The following is a 15,359-nucleotide window of genomic DNA, read 5'->3' on the forward strand; positions in this document are numbered from 1 at the left end:
TGCCCACGTTGGGACTCTGCCCTGCCCTAGGATGGCTGGGTCCCCTTAGCATGGGGAAGACGGCAGTATATCCAAGCCCAGTCTCCAAGTGGCAGGGGGCTGGTGCTGGCATGAAGGGGCTGTGTCAGCCAAAATGTTCTGCCAAGCTCCTTTGTCGTTTTTTTGTGTTTTTTTTTTTTTTCTTCCCCCAAGATCTAGGGGTTTCACTGTGCTAAGGGGCACCCCTACAGCAGCCTAGTCATTCAGGGAAGGGGGGGGGGAAGGTCTTGTGTACTTCCAGACAGCAGGGATCACCCATGCCTTGCTCAGCTTGCCACAGCAAATGGGTGAGTTTCATACCATTCTGGGTCTGGTGCCAGCCATCTATAGCAAGAGTAGCAGGAATATGTGTAGATACCTTTGGGAGCCAGGTGCTTATTTTGATAGTGTGGCTGTGTTTGGATTTGTGCTTGTTGGGATTTTTTTTTTTTAGAGGTATAGTGGATTAGTACTGGCCTGTGCAGTCGTACCGTGTTCTGGTTTTGTGTTGTGTGGGGCTTGGCAATGGTGTCAGGAGACATGCTCCTTAAGTACTCTTATTATTTATCCTCATTGTACAAGCTGAACCAAATAAGTACCAGGCATTTCACAAAATTGCTATTGATTGGGCAACTGCGTTTACAAAGCTAATCAATAAGTTGTTCCCCCCCCCCCCCCCCCATTTATTTGTGATACAACTGCTCTCTTTGTGTGTCTCATGTGCTTTCCAGAGCTTGTAATTTTTCCAGTGTAAATAGCTGATTTCATTCTTTTTCCTGGGGAAAAAATAGCCCTGCTATTATAACACCGTGCCTCTTCTGGTGAGGGAGGTGTATGTGTCTTCCTGCCTTTGGGGTGGGTAATCTCACCCTTCCCAGGAAGAAGATGAAGGGATGGGAAAGAGCCTTGTTGTTTCCTGAACACCAGAGTTACTGAAGTCTCCTGTGGATTTTTGTCCTTTGGCCTTTTCATCCTACTTCTGTTTCTGCCATAATAACCCCAGCTCTTTTCACACTGCTCTTCCTGTGACTCTGACACAGAAGATAACATAGTGCTGTAGCTGGGACAGAGCTGTGCAAGCACTAGCTGGTCCGCCAGGACACGTGCTGTTTGTCCAGGCAGCCGTTTTCCAAGGATCGTATACCCTGTGCCCTTCCGCAGTGGGAAACTCATCTGGGTCTCTATCTGCACTCCTCTCTGGGTTCTCCCAAACCTTGTGGGCACTTCTTGTTGCTGAAATTTCTATTGCTTTTTCAAATGTGACTGAATTAAGTCAAAAGGCTCAAAATTCTTTGAGGAGGATGGCTGGCTGGAGGATCATCTGAGTGTCAGTCCAAAAATAATCATGTGTGTGGATGGCTGAATTGCCAAAATATTTAGAGTTCTACTTAGGTTTCAAATTAAGAAGGCTTTGGATAGCTTCCTCTTCTGGCCTCAAATGACTTCTTTTTATGCTGCCCCTGCAGTCCTGGTTTGCCTATAGTGAGAATGAGAAAGCACACAAAGCTCTTCTAAAGGATTTCCCCACAAACTGGAAACACCAGAATTTTGCAAGAGCTTCTTCTGTAGTGTGGGACTATGACTAAAGAGACGTTGGCTTTTCTTGCCCCATTACAGCTGACTATGCCCTGTGTGAACTCGGATACGTGAATGCCCCTACCTCTATTCTCCACTAAGGAGAAGCAGACCCACATTTCTCTCTGGAATTTCCCGCTTTGATTTGTACTGTCACCACAATCGGCCCCATGGTGGACATGCTTAACTTTCCTCTTGCCCACAGATTGGCTAATGGATCCAGCACGGGATTTAAATCAAGAAGCTTGCATGTCAGCAGTATCTTTCCAAGAATTTGAGAGATTTTCTTAGGAACTGCTGCTCTGACCTTAACTCTAAGCAAGGCCAAAAACAAGGTAGTGCAGAATGTGGTGTGTAAGAACACTAATTCTTGTCAAAATAGTAATATCAGTAACTCTATTGTATTCCTTCAGAAATTTTAAAACCTATTGACCATCTTCAGCCAATCTAAACAGGGAGGCAAAACCTCAAATCTTGTTGCTAAACGCTTCCTGAAAATCAATGGTCAAGCAATAGTGTGCCCTCTACACAGGGTTTTGGGAATTTTCAAGCATTACAGGTACTCTTCGGCCAGCTGGATGACTGTCCAGTTGGAGCACAAATAGCCTGAAACAAGCCACAGCAAATGCTGCTGCTTTCCCAGTTGATAGTTAAGGGCACGGGAAGGGGGGCAGTTTCGGGGATGCCATTGGTACTGGGCTGGGAACAGGGTAGGTCATGGTAACTGCAGAGGGACACTGAGCCCTGTATGAAGGGAGATGTCAGGGACACTAGGGTAGATGTGCTGGTGGAGTGAAAGGGTGCGAATCCTTGGATCACAAAAAGAGATGAGGCCTGGGTTTGGATGACAAAATGTAGGTGTATGATGAAATACTTGGGTTCTCATTCTAAAAACTCCTATTGCTCATTTTCATCAGGTTTTTAAAACAACACAAAGTGGCTTTCTTTGGCACTAGGTATAGTATAATGGTATGTCCTGAAAAAGTCAAATTGACCTGTGCATAATTAATGCTTCTGCTTAATATACATGCAGGCTTACAGCTAGTGGAGCTAAGCTCCTAAAACCTGAACCTTTGTCCTCAGACTTTGCCTGAGATTACTTTAATTCGAGGCTCTAGACACAATTACAATTAGCTCCTATTCCTTCCTTCTGCTCCTCTGTATACTCAGTTGCTTGTCCACACCCTCAGCTTCTTGGATCATTGACTCGGATGTTTAAATGGAAAAATACTCAGCACAAGTTTATTGCAATGAGCAGGAGCAAAGAGGGTCTCTGTAAATACCTTGGTTCTTTGTATGCAGCTGGGTTCCCCTTTGTTTACTTGACTTCCCCAGTTATTTCCAAGCCACTAAGGTCATTGCTAGTTAATAGTTGGCTAGAAATCAATAGACAGAGAGATGGTTAAAGATAAGTTTTAATAATGGGTGCAATCAAATTATAGCAACTTTTATCTCTGCTGCTGCCAGTAGTGGGTGGGTTTTGTGCAGTGACCCCATTCATCTTCCAGCTGTACAAACTCCAGGCAGGGTTTTTATCTTTGTAAAATATAAAGTAAAAGCTATCACAGCCCACCCTGGTGCCTAGCGGCTAGTGCCCTGCTGCTGGACAGCTGAGCCCAAGTGTGTGAAATGCCTTCCATCACTTTCAACAGGGTTTTTATCCCATGTTCACCATTGTCCTGAGAAAACAAAGCCCCAAAACATGGAGTCAGCCAGAGATGGAACGCTGTCATCTCCTGACTGCTCCCCGAGTAGACGGGGGCATCTCAAAGTCTTAAGAAGCATTGCTAGGTAAGTTCAGTTGTTAAGTGGCTTCTGCATCTTTAATTGAGCATTAAGATGAAGTTGGATTTTAAGAGCCAAGCTTCATCTTGGAAAAAGGAAATACTGTGCTATGATTTATGCCTTTAAGCTCTGGGTTTGCTTGATTCGAAGTGTGCGCAGGGCACTGCAGAAGTCTAATAGTTATCTCTTGCCAGCTGGACATCACCACATGCAAAAGCAGATCTCTCAACTACCTCTGGTGTTGAGTGATCACTCGAACAAGCGTGTTCAGAGCGTGCTGGAGACAACGGCTGCTGTTGGGCTTTGAATCAGGTGCTGCATGATGCTGCTTGTGCCAAAGGTTCCTTGGCTGCCCACAGTTCACCTGGCGATCCTGTGCCTGGCACCAAGTTCTCTTCCTGAGGGTTTTGCAGAGCATTATTGGGCTGTGATGTCATGGCATCCCATCCTGCTGTAGCAGATTAACCCAGATAGGTATGGCTGGCACTTCCATGCATGCTCAAGCAGGTGAACATCTTAGACACTCCATCTAAAGCCCTGCCAGATGTTTTTGCAAATGTGACTGGCTGTTGGGATGGCCTGGGCTTGGAGCGCCTGCCACAATTTGAGGGACTTGTGCTCAGTTCCCTGTTTTGCCCCAGACTTCATCTTCTGCCCCAGGCAAGTTACATCATGCTGTGTGACTCAGTTCCCTAGCAGTACGATGGAAATAGCAACACTGCCCTAACTTGTGGGATTATTGTGATGGTAAACACCTCTAAGACAGCAAGACATGGTGCTGCTATGATCAGGACAGCCACATCAGCACCTACTGTATAAAAAGTGATTTGAGCTCTTGTATCTGCTGAATGCTTCAGGGCATGGTTTGCTTGAGGAAAGGTTTTAGGAGTGCTGAACCTGCCCCAGGGTGTGGGAAGAGACTAGGTAACCATCAGAGTGCTCAGGACCTCCTCCTGTGAAAACACTGGCAAATCCTGAAGGTCTTGCTGAACTGGCATGTCACCTAAAAACTTGCACCAGGTGCCTGAGGTTCCCCTGTTGTGAGAGTTCTGTTCGGGTTATGAATCAGGAAAATTAATTCAGTCTGTGAATTCAGGGCTATGAATTCAGTCTGTGAGTGAAGAAGAGCTGCAAGGCATAATTAACTAGCCAAAACTACCTGCTTGGGGATTACCTAGAGCCTGCAAATGTTTGCAACTTTCTCCAGGGTACAAAGACACTTAAATGAGCACAAGGGTTACTAGGAACTTGGATAAGCTACCCAATGGCTGCCCTGCCCTCTCAAAGCTTGCAATCTCCTTATGTGCACCACGTCTCTGGAGGAACTTCCCTTTCTTCCTATCATCTCCACCCCTCCCTCCTTTCTGCAAGAGTTGGTCTGGTAGGAGAAAGAGAGAGCCCCTTGGCCAGTGGCACCACTTTTCAACCCACTACAGGCAAAGGCTGGTTTAGCTACTTTAGCCAGCCAAAGGGGCACCTGTTTGGGCAACTGAAGAACACCAGGGCAGGGTTTCTAATGATTCACTGGTGGAAGGGAGAAGTGGACTGTTCATTAGAAATCCTAATGGAGATGCACGTTCAGAATGATCCTAGTAGTAACCTCATGAGGTATTACGTGAACGAAAAGTGGCACAAGAAAGAATGGTAGAAAGTCTTGAGGGTTTGAACACCCAGACAGCATATGGAGTCCATTTTCATTATGAGACATAAATGAGAACAGATCAAATGCAGAGTATTTTACATTTGTATGTAAATACAGTATGCAGTTTCCAAATTAACAAGTGGAAGTTGAGTTACCAGTTTGTTACTAGTGTGCAGTAACAGGACACCTCAATGGATTCAAAGTGATCATGTTTTTATGAGTAACTTAGGATGCAGCCTCCCTCTGCAGTGGCATCATCTAGTACACCAGCTCATTGCCCTGTCTAGGAACTATTTCCTTGTTGGTCCTTCACTTGTAAGTAATTTCCAATCTACTTTAAGAGGTAAAAATCTCTGCATTAATGCTCTTGATAATACATTAGAAGAAACAAATGTCTTACCCCAGTTTCATCAGCCCCTCTTCTCTGTGGATTTTGGCCATAGAGCAGTGAAAATGAAATACAGCTGAGAATCTATTCCTGCTTTCAGGGAGCAAATATCTCTCAATCAACCTGTTAAATATAATTTAATTCCTCCTGATCCATCTTCTGGAGCTAGAGGCTGTTTGCTTGTCTGAGGATCATCAGGTGAGAGTGTGGTTTCCTGGTGGTTGTGATAAAGTCTGTAAGGCTATATATATATATATATATATATATATATATATATATATATGCTTCATACCCTTGCCTCTGTGCTGTGTGAGTGGTGAAACCCAAACCTTTGCTGGGCTGATAAGCCAAGCCATGCAATAAGAAAGGAACACTCTTACCTTACTTTTGAACACACTCAAGGACACACACAATGTCAGCTTGTCCAAAGGCAGGAAGGATTTGTTTGAAAAGGGGTGGGGGCAAGAAAGAAAACCCTTTTTTTTTTTTTTAATACTGAACAAACAAAGCGAGGGTTTTGGATCTTTAGGGATTTGGATTGGGAATCTGTAAGCGTGAGGCTTTCATTTGTTTTGAATAAGGCCAAGGTCACAAGTGACCTGAAGTTGTGGCTCTGTTGCTTTGCATGGAGAACTGGTTAGAGTTTGTGAATGTGCAGAAAATTTGCCCCAAAACTGCTACTGTAAGGTCCAGCCTAGCTGCTCCTTCATGTCAAATATAGCTCGAGTCTTGGCTAAGGGAAGAATAGGGATGTTGACATCAAACATCTTCCCATAGCTTGCAGACAGCATTTTGACTTCTGTTTCAAAAGGGTGTTTTCTATGTGCAGAACTCTTGTTTGAAAGTGCAGAAGGGGGGAGGGCAAAGTTAAATAACTCCAACCCCAGAATTTTGCTTGTAAAAATTAAGTATTTTTGACAGACCCTGAAATGCATTTCCCAATTATCTTTGTTTTGCTAAAATTGTTTTCCACTTGGTTGTCAAAAGGGAAGAAAGGAAGAATCTTCCTTGCAGTCCCAGTTTAAATCAGAGTATCAGGTAGGAGATTGCATAAAGGTTTTGGGCTCATTATTTTGGGTGCAGCGCAGGCAAGCAGCAAAAACAACCTTCCCCTCCCTGATGAACGCCTGAACAGGAATTAGACAGGATGCAACAAGTGGACAAAACGCAAATGGGAGTGTTGGAGGAGGATGAAATGAGGAGGAAGCTGTGCGTTGCCATGGGCCAGCATGCTGCCAGATGGGTGTGAGGGGCAGGTTTGTGACACAGAGCTGTTTTAAGGACCTATGTGAAAGATGCTACTCTGTTGATGTGAATTTTGAAGACCACATGGCAAAAAAAAAAAAATCTTTGTTGTTTTTGGCATTAATGTCTAGTAGCTTCATCAACAAGACCTGAATGTGAATGGTGTCATGGGAGTTTCCCCTTTCTTCGCTGTCTCAAATAGTGCTGTAAGTCATGTTCAAAGCTTGTTGACGTTGTCTGGGCCCGCTGCCAAGGCCCATGCAGGAGCTGTCTGGGGGACAGGGGGTTTCTCTCCTGGGCAGTCAACTCAAAGGCTTTTCATCTTCAGAAAATGCCACTTAACAGATCGAAGATGCTCAAAAATGCTGACTGCTCTGGTTCCTGTTATCTGTGAATCAGAGGTATGGGTGCTCACTTTCTGACTTCAGTAAACATCCGAGTAGGACTCTTGGTAGCAGCCAAATGCTTAAGCACTTTGCAAACCAGTGGCTCTCAGACACTCACAAAGATGTTCATGTTGATCCTTCAGCAGGTGCTGAGCTAGAGATGCAGAGCTGAAATTCTGCCTGGAGTCTGCAATTCTCAGAGCAGCTCCAGGAAGCTACATGCAAACTCTTGACTTGGTTCAGCTCCATCTGACACCTTTGGAAATCTGCAACCACATGCAGCTGAGGCAGAGAACAAGGGTGAGACAGGAGGCAGTGCAGGGTAGCAATGCAGCTGCCTGGCTGGGCCAGGTCAGCTTGAGTAGTTAGCCCATGAGACCTGTGAAGACCACTCTGCCTTGGCACTAAATCCTATCTTTGCCCTGAACGGTAGTGGGACCCTTGTAACAACTGGTAACCACCTTATAATCTCCCATGTGTAGGTTTTCCAGATCACTGGGGCAAACTAGAGCAGAAAGTGCTGCTCTAGGCGGCTAGAGTTCAAGTAATGGTTTAACACTTTTTTTTTTTAGTGTAAGCAATAGCTGATTGATAGGCATCAACTAAAACAGTGTGGTCATGATCCAGTGGTTGGTTGACAGCTGTCTTCTCAGGGCTGGCACAAATATAAATGCTCCTTTTTGCTATCCAGGTCTGGACCCTTTTGGTGGGTTGCCTCTGAAGAGATGAGGAGAATAGCTACTAAAGCTGAAGGAGAATGTTATTTGCTGACCACAGAGTCTTGGATTGCTAATTAGGAGAAAGTTTCTAACCCTCAGATTTTGAAATCTCTTCCTGGTAGGAGCAGTGAATGCAAGAAAGTCCTGCCTAAGGATGTGGCTTGATAAATGTCAAAAATTTGTCACAATTGCAAGAAGAGAGAGCTTGCTATAGCAAGAGATTAAATGAGTGATTTATGAGTCTTTCCAACCTCCTGTTACAGTTGTGATCTTCCTGTGATATTAGCTCTTGTTTCAAAGCAAACTTCAACTCCTTGGTATCATCTTTAGTCTATTCCCATCCCTAACCAAGCTATTAACTTGCAGAATCAGTTATTAAAGGCACCTGTGACCCCCTACAAACCTCCAGAGCCAACTGACTTCCTACTTCTCCTTTCTGATCTGATTTGAGGTCAAGATCTGAATATGCTTCAGCACTCCAGTCCAATTAAAAAATCTAATTTGTGTTTAAAATTTGTTTGGGGGTCTTTAATTCCCTGGCAATAGATTCCTCCTCTCCTTGCTAAGTTGTAGGGAAAAGCATGTTCAGTGTTATTAAATGACTCACCAAACTAGCCCAGTGGCTTAGTGAGCTTATGTGAAGCTTACTGTACTCAATGGAGCATGGTGGGACACCCAGAACTGTCTGCCAGGTCAGGAGTTGAATCAGTGCTATCTAAGTGATATTATCCAGGATGCCTGGGGACAGAGGAAATTAAAAGTCACTAATGCTTACTGCCCTGAGCCAAGACTCAACTGCAGAAGCACCTGCAGGGTTGGCCTGCACACCTACTGCTTTTTTTCTTCGTTTCTTTTTTTCTCCCTTGGTTGAGTCTTCAATGTGTTTTTCTTTCCAAGCCAGTGGATGGCATAAGGTTGGCTCTGGATGGCAGAAATAACCAGGGATGGGGCAGAACAAGGTTCTGCTGATGTGCAAAAGGTCTTGGGGACACTGTTGGGAGTGAGGGAGAAGAGTGATAGGAAATGAGCAGCTCTTTCCCTTTTGACTTGTGATCTCCGAGCCTACAAAAACCAGATGTGGGTGATGGCCTTTGCTGTGTGACAGGAAGGTAAAAAAAAAAAAAAAAAGGCAGGCTAGGGCTGTTCCAAAATCTTCATAAAAAGGCTTTGCCCAAGGAAAACCTGGGGTTTCAACTGACAGAATTCCCTCTCTACTGAGAGAATATCTGCTACCAAATCCCCCTGTTTTTTAGCTGAAAGCTAAACTAATAGAAGTAGTTTTGGATCAAATGATGCATTCCCTTTTTTGCAGTTTTTAAAAGAGAATAAAAAGTTTCTGTTTAAAGAGCTTGGAGCAGAAATGTGAAATATCAAGGTGAGTTGAAAGTTCTGAAAAAGAATTCTTCAGTTTGACTCAAAATAAAACCTTCAGATTATTCTGAACTGCCAGTGAACCGAAAAATCAGTCATTTGCACTAATGATAAGTAACTGGCAGGTTGTTTTGCCTGTCAAATTCTGTGTCTTGTGGAGTGAGCACATTGTTGTCTGCTGACATGATCTACTGAGCTGTTAAAAAATAATAATCAAATACAGCTCCTCTCTGCTGGCAATAAGGCTCACTGACAGGTGCAAGGGACTTTTTTTTTTTTTCTTTCCTCCTGTCTGGACCATGAGCATGAGAGACCCCAATCCCAGTTTGTGCTCTCAGAAGCTGCCATGGCCTGATAAATATTCGAAATTTTCCTCTGGGTAGTGATGTGTGGGGACCATCGTAGCAATAATCACTGATTATCTGGATGGCAGTGGCATCTGCAGGTAGCTGCCTACACCAGGGCAGGACACAATACCATACTGTGTCCCAACAGGGAAGGCAGAGGATAAGATACTGCGGGGGGGAGGCAGTATGTGCTGCCTTTAAACTTCTGCTAATGGCTGGTGTTATCCACCACCACGCACAAGGACAAATGACAGAAATGGCTGGGCCCTTCACCTCGGTCAAAAAAATGAGGCAGAAAAAGAATGAAACCTGGGTGTCTCCCAGCTCCTCCTACTGGGAGATGGATGTGTGTGTTTGGGAAGCAAGCTACCTTTTCCACAAGGGATATATTACATACCCCGTCTATCTTGACACTTCTGTCTTGATGTTTGCACTTATTTAGCCTTGGGTGCTTTTCTGATCGCGCTGCCAAAACAGAGGGGAGTAGGCTGCCTAGCAGGTGGGGACTGCTGCTTGCTGAGAGGTGGGCTGAGACTGGTAAGGGACTGCTAGAGAACAAAACCCTGTGCCTTGGTCTCTTGGGACGGAAGGCTTCCCCAAACCCCATGTGGGCCAGCGAGTTGTCCTGGGCTGGCAGCAGCACAGCAGGCTGAGAGGGAAGAGGGTGATGGCTTGAAGGCTGCAAGGAAGGTGTAAAGCCGTAAGTTGCTGGGAAAGAAGATGCAGCGTGAGGATGCATTGAAGCTATGTACTTGCATCAGTCCAGACAAGATGGCCAGGAAAGAGCAGCGGAATCCAAATAAATGTAACTTCATGGTACCTCTAGCAGGTGACCTGGGACTGACTGAATGAGGTGGTGTCTGAGCTGGAAGGAAGTTCTGTTGGGAAACTGTATGAGGGTCTGGGTTTCATCTGAGGTGCATCTGGTGGTTGTGGTTAAGGCAGAAATGTGGTATTTTAACCAAATTGGGGGTGGGGGTGGGGAAATGAACTGCCAGTGTGGGCTAGACCTCTCATCTTCATATTGCTCCTCCTGTTTGCTGTGTTGATCCCCAGGAGGTTTCTGGCTGTACTTACAGAAGGTGAGGCAGCTCAGCAGGAGCCTGTCCAGTGCAGCCCAAGGACCGTCTGCCAGGAGGCTCTTGGCAGCCTTGATCACGCTGCGGGAGTGAACCTGACCCTGGCACCTATGGCGTGGGATAGGAGCTGTGAGACTGAACTTAGTACTAAAACATAAAAGTAACCCCTGTATTTGTTTTAAATGCTTAAGGGTTTAGGTTATGTCTAGTGATTCAGTGGTTTAGTTCCACCAGACCCTGCAGGTTTGCTACCCTAAGAAAAGGGAATCATCAATCTAGTGAGCATGGCATGAACAGGGGCCAGGTCTGGCTCTACCTCCAGCTTGCTGTGATCTCTGGCACATCGTGTGGATAAAGAGCAAAACCCAGCAACTGCAAGCACGTCTCCCCAGGGAGCTGGAAGTCTCACCTAAATAGAGCTTATTTCTCAGAAAACATCAGGCCACAGCACAAGTAAGCAGCACTCTAGAAGCCAAACTGGCTTCTGTATACCAGAACAGAGCAACATGTCATGCTGTGCCTCTATTCCCCACTTGGGGAAAAAAAATTCCTTTCGTTTTCCTTCCTTTTCTTACCTTTTTTTCTCTCAAACATGAGGTGTCAGGGTCCGTCAGGTGACTGAGCAGAGGCACGGTCACAGCCAGTGTGGTAGGAGAAGGGAAGGCAGGGCTGGGGCAACTGCTTGTGATTACTTTGCTCAGAAGCAGTGTTGCACACATCAGCCTTATTTTCTCCCCCACTTAAAAAATTCCAGGCAACAACTGTCTCAGGCCCTTGGTGCCTGTTTGTCCAGACCAGCCACGTACAAGCTCATGGTGCAAATAACACTACATTTACTAAATGGTTGCTTTCCCTGTTCACCCTGCTGGATGCCCCGATACTTTATTCCAAGAAAAGTGGCATGGAGGCTGCAGGAGTGTTCTTGCTTTCTGCAACCCTGTACGAAGGGTGAGGAGCTGGATTCAACAGGCAGCACTGGCTGCCAGCTCCTGCCTTCATTTGCTGGTTGCAAACAGAAGTTCTGTATCGGGTGATGATTCCTGGTGCCAAGATCTGACTGCCTTCGTGCACTCTTGCAGCTTTCTGAGCCTCTGCCATCCTCAGCAGCCTCTGCCATCCTCAGCAGCCTCTGCCATCCTCAGCAGCCTCTGCCATCCTCAGCAGCCTCTGCCATCCTCAGCAGCTTCTGCCATGAACATGGCCCACGTTGCGTGTTTCTGCTCAGTTCTGACCTTCATCGTGGGGAGAAAGGACAGCAAGCATTAGCTCTTCAGATGTGCTTAGTATTCACACCCTCGGTGCTATTGCGTACGTGGTAGTTCCCCTGCCCTCTTCACTCTTATCCCAAGAGAGACTGGTTGCTGTTCCTTTTGCTGTGCTCCTGTTCCACTTGTCCCCATTGTGTTTTCTGGTTTCCAGGTCACACAGAACAGAAAAATAGAACTTTTCCCCCCTCTTTTCTGTTAGTCACCTAAGAGGATCTCATCTCCAAATAACCTTCTAGCCCTCAAAGATCTTACTCCCGTCTATCCTGCTCCCTATCCTTGCTGAGCACAGGCTCCCTGCTGCCCCTTCCTGACACAGCTCTGCTGGGGCTGAACCAGTATCTGCCTCCCTTGGCACCTCCAGAGAAAGCTGGGACTGACGCTGCTCTGTTTCCCAGATGGGGGATTAGAGCTGTAGCCGAAGAGAGTTACAGCAGAAAGTGTCTGCTGTGCTTTGTTAGTCTTTGGAAAATTAAGCTTGAGCAAATTGGTTTTATTTGTGGAATGGAATTTCTCTACCATATTTCTATTTAAAAATCAACGCCAAGATTCAGTGTTTAGTGGAGGGGTGTGTATTAGGCTGCAGAACTCACTATCCCAAGTTGAGCTAAAAAGCTTTCAAAGGTTTCAGTGAGATTTCTTAGTTACATCGGACAGGACAAAATGTATAAAGAACGGGGTGCTCAATGAACAGAAATCAGCTACCCTGACCAGTGTCACCTATGGGTACCGTGTGCATCTGACTGCTTAATCATCTTTCACTGACAGTTAGCACCATCTCAAGAAGCAGCTACTGGCCATTTAGGACATGTGTAGCAGTTTCCAGGAGGAAAAGGAATAAACTGTCTCTATCAGCCAATTAATTCACGATATCCAGAGCAATGTACATGCTGGGTCAGAAAAACTTGTAGCATCTGTTTGTGTCCCATCTCCTCAAATAATAGGCTCTGCCCTGGAAGACAGATTACAGGATGTAATACTGCTTCACCAGGCAGAGGAGAAGGCAGGGTTACTGGATCTTTTTCACTTCTTGTAACCTGTGCTTTATTTCTCCAGGAAGGAGGCGAGTAGGTCAGTTTGGATGGGGTGATAGCTCTTTTCATAAACCTTACTGAACTTGGAAGAAATTGCTTACACAACAACAGGAAGGGGTTAAACCCTGGCACAGGGAGGCATAGAATCTCCACTGTGCAAGAAAAAGGTCATAGTCTTTAATTTTCATCTTTTCTTTATGGAAGTTGCAGACTTTGTTTATGCTGAACAATGCAAAGCCAAACCAAGATCAACATGTCCTCAATTTTGCTTTGCATGTTCAGTGCTGCGTACTTACCCCTTGCCACCTAATTTGTAAATTTGCCAGGAATCAAAAAATCCATTTAAAATAGCCAGGAAGACAGCAAAATATGAGTACAGCGAGCTCATTATCTAATGCATGGTTATGATGTACTGAGGGTGGCTTTGCTAAGTCTGATGAAGTATAAAAATGCAGCTAGACAGAGCAGACTGGAGAGGAAGAAAAACCCAGAAAATGTTTCTCTGCTCCAGAAGCTGATTGTTGGTAGAAATTAAACCAGAATGTTTCAGATCAAAAGTATTTTCCCTGTGGAAAAGCAGTAGAGCCTTGTGGGGGATGCAAAGGTGGGTGCTGCATTCTCCTTTGTGGTAGGCTCATGGGTGAATCCCAGTGTTTCCTGAGACCCTCTGGCCTCTCCCCCAGCAAAGAAGGGTGTAGCAACACAGCCCTGGGCTGACTATGCATTGTATGGTGGGAAATACAGGCCAGCCAGGGACCGGGGGAAGAGAGACCCCATTCTTCAGGGTTTTTTTTCAGGGGCAGAGGAGGTGTGAGTGGCCATCGTGGGGTGGCAGTGATGCATGAACTGTTGCATGCAGGCTTCAAGATTATTTTTTTGTGTATGCAGTCGGTTTGATTTGCCCTGAGTTGTCAGTCATTGTTTTGCCCCTAGAAACAATGTAGTAACAGCAGACTTTGAAGTTAAATCCAAGTACTTACGAGAAATGCTGCAAAAAGTGTTTAATTTAAAGAGCTTTCAGTTTTAATAATCTAGGAGGAACTCCAGCTTCCTCTCCATACTTGCACCTTACTGTTTGTCAAAGCATTATGTTCAACAGAAGGGAAAAAAAAAGTAATCTCATCACAGAGACTGTCATAATTTTATTTCATTTTCCCAAGTATCAGACAATGCAGCTATTGGTACATTACAACATCAAACTGGGAAAAACTTAAGCTGCCCTTAGTGATCTGTATGAGTGTTGGGATGTCAATACGACCATCCAATGCCTCAGTTTCCCTCTTTGTAGAACAGAAATCATTATGGTTTCCTTCTGTCTTCCAAACGTCTTTGAATGCTAGACAGTGATGCCGATGTGTTGTTTTAATAAGCAATCAATGAGAATATGTATAAACAAAGTGAAAAATAACACAAAAATGAAGTAAAGGACACTTACTTTCTACCTGGTTTTGTAACCTGTCTTCTGAAGGAAGGGGAAATCCTACTACAGCTAAGGTTGCAAATTGAGCTCAGCTGCATTATTAGACATCAGAAAATCCAGCCTGGCAGGAGCAAGAGGAAGCCAGCCTTCCTACGCATCGCTGTCAGGGAGCTATTGCATTCACTCGAGTGTGGTGTTAATGAATTAACTCTGGAACTGTTGGGGTTTTTATTTCTCTATGTGGCCTCTCAGAAAAGGAAAGTGCACAGAATTTTCAAGGTTGTTAAGAAAGCAGCAAGTGATGTCAATCTGAATCTTGTGTTGTTGTCTACTTGATGCACGATGGAAGTTAATGAGGTTAACTGGAAATATTAATTGTCTTACACACTTGCTGTCTACGCTTGCTCTGGCTCTGGAAAATTCATGCATAACAGCAGCTGAAAACTCAGCAAAAAGTGCTTTAACATAGGAAACAGGCAACGTTTGGCCCAGTAATATCATAATGCAGGTGGCTGAGAAATCACTCACTCAATTATATGCATGAGGGGGACTCCATTTAAGAGCAACATTTGGAGCTTTATGGGCAACATAAAAGGAGAGAGAATGAGGTTTTTATATCATTGTGCTCAGCTGTAGAAGAAGCGGGAGGTTGTTTCCCACCCCTTTGCATATGCTTGGACTGTGCAGGGAAAGTGAAAATGTCTGCTCTGAGATTTGGCATGACACCTGGGGAGGGTGGGCTGGACCCGTTCCAGAGACCCCCCTGCACACACCCTGCTACATCCCCTATTATGGAGGTGATTTCATGTGTTCAAGACTGTGCGATGTCAAAACAAAAGCCATACTCTAAAAATAAAAAACTTTGGCTCTTTTACTAACAGTGAACTCTCAAAGCAAAAAGTTGTTTTCAAAAAAATACGATCATAATTAATTGCTGCTTTTCTTGTCCTTTGGCAGTTGCTACAGCAAGTGAAGTAAGATTATCTCCCAGCACGCGCAGCTCCTGCCATTTTTATCATCCCTTCCCAGTTTCCTTTAGGGACCCTGCCCCTGGAATATAGGGGGTAAATCACTTTATTGAAGCT

At 45.0% G+C, this 15,359-nt stretch overlaps 1 long non-coding RNA gene across 1 annotated transcript in view; it reads right to left on the reverse strand.

Moving 5' to 3' along the window:
• LOC308072433 overlaps positions 1 to 13,631 on the reverse strand; it is a 37,412-nt gene extending 23,781 nt beyond the window's left edge. Inside the window, exons 1-2 of the long non-coding RNA XR_013931670.1 lie at positions 11,721 to 13,631; positions 1 to 11,644 (exon numbers count right to left, since the gene is read on the reverse strand). The exon at positions 1 to 11,644 is cut by the window's left edge and continues 23,781 nt beyond it. This is a non-coding gene — a long non-coding RNA (uncharacterized lncRNA). The remainder of the gene's footprint in view (positions 11,645 to 11,720) is intronic.
• Positions 13,632 to 15,359: the final 1,728 nt, after the last annotated feature.

This window comes from Falco punctatus (assembly GCF_963210335.1).
Source record: "Falco punctatus genome assembly, chromosome: 13".
Taxonomy (NCBI): Eukaryota; Metazoa; Chordata; class Aves; order Falconiformes; family Falconidae; genus Falco; species Falco punctatus.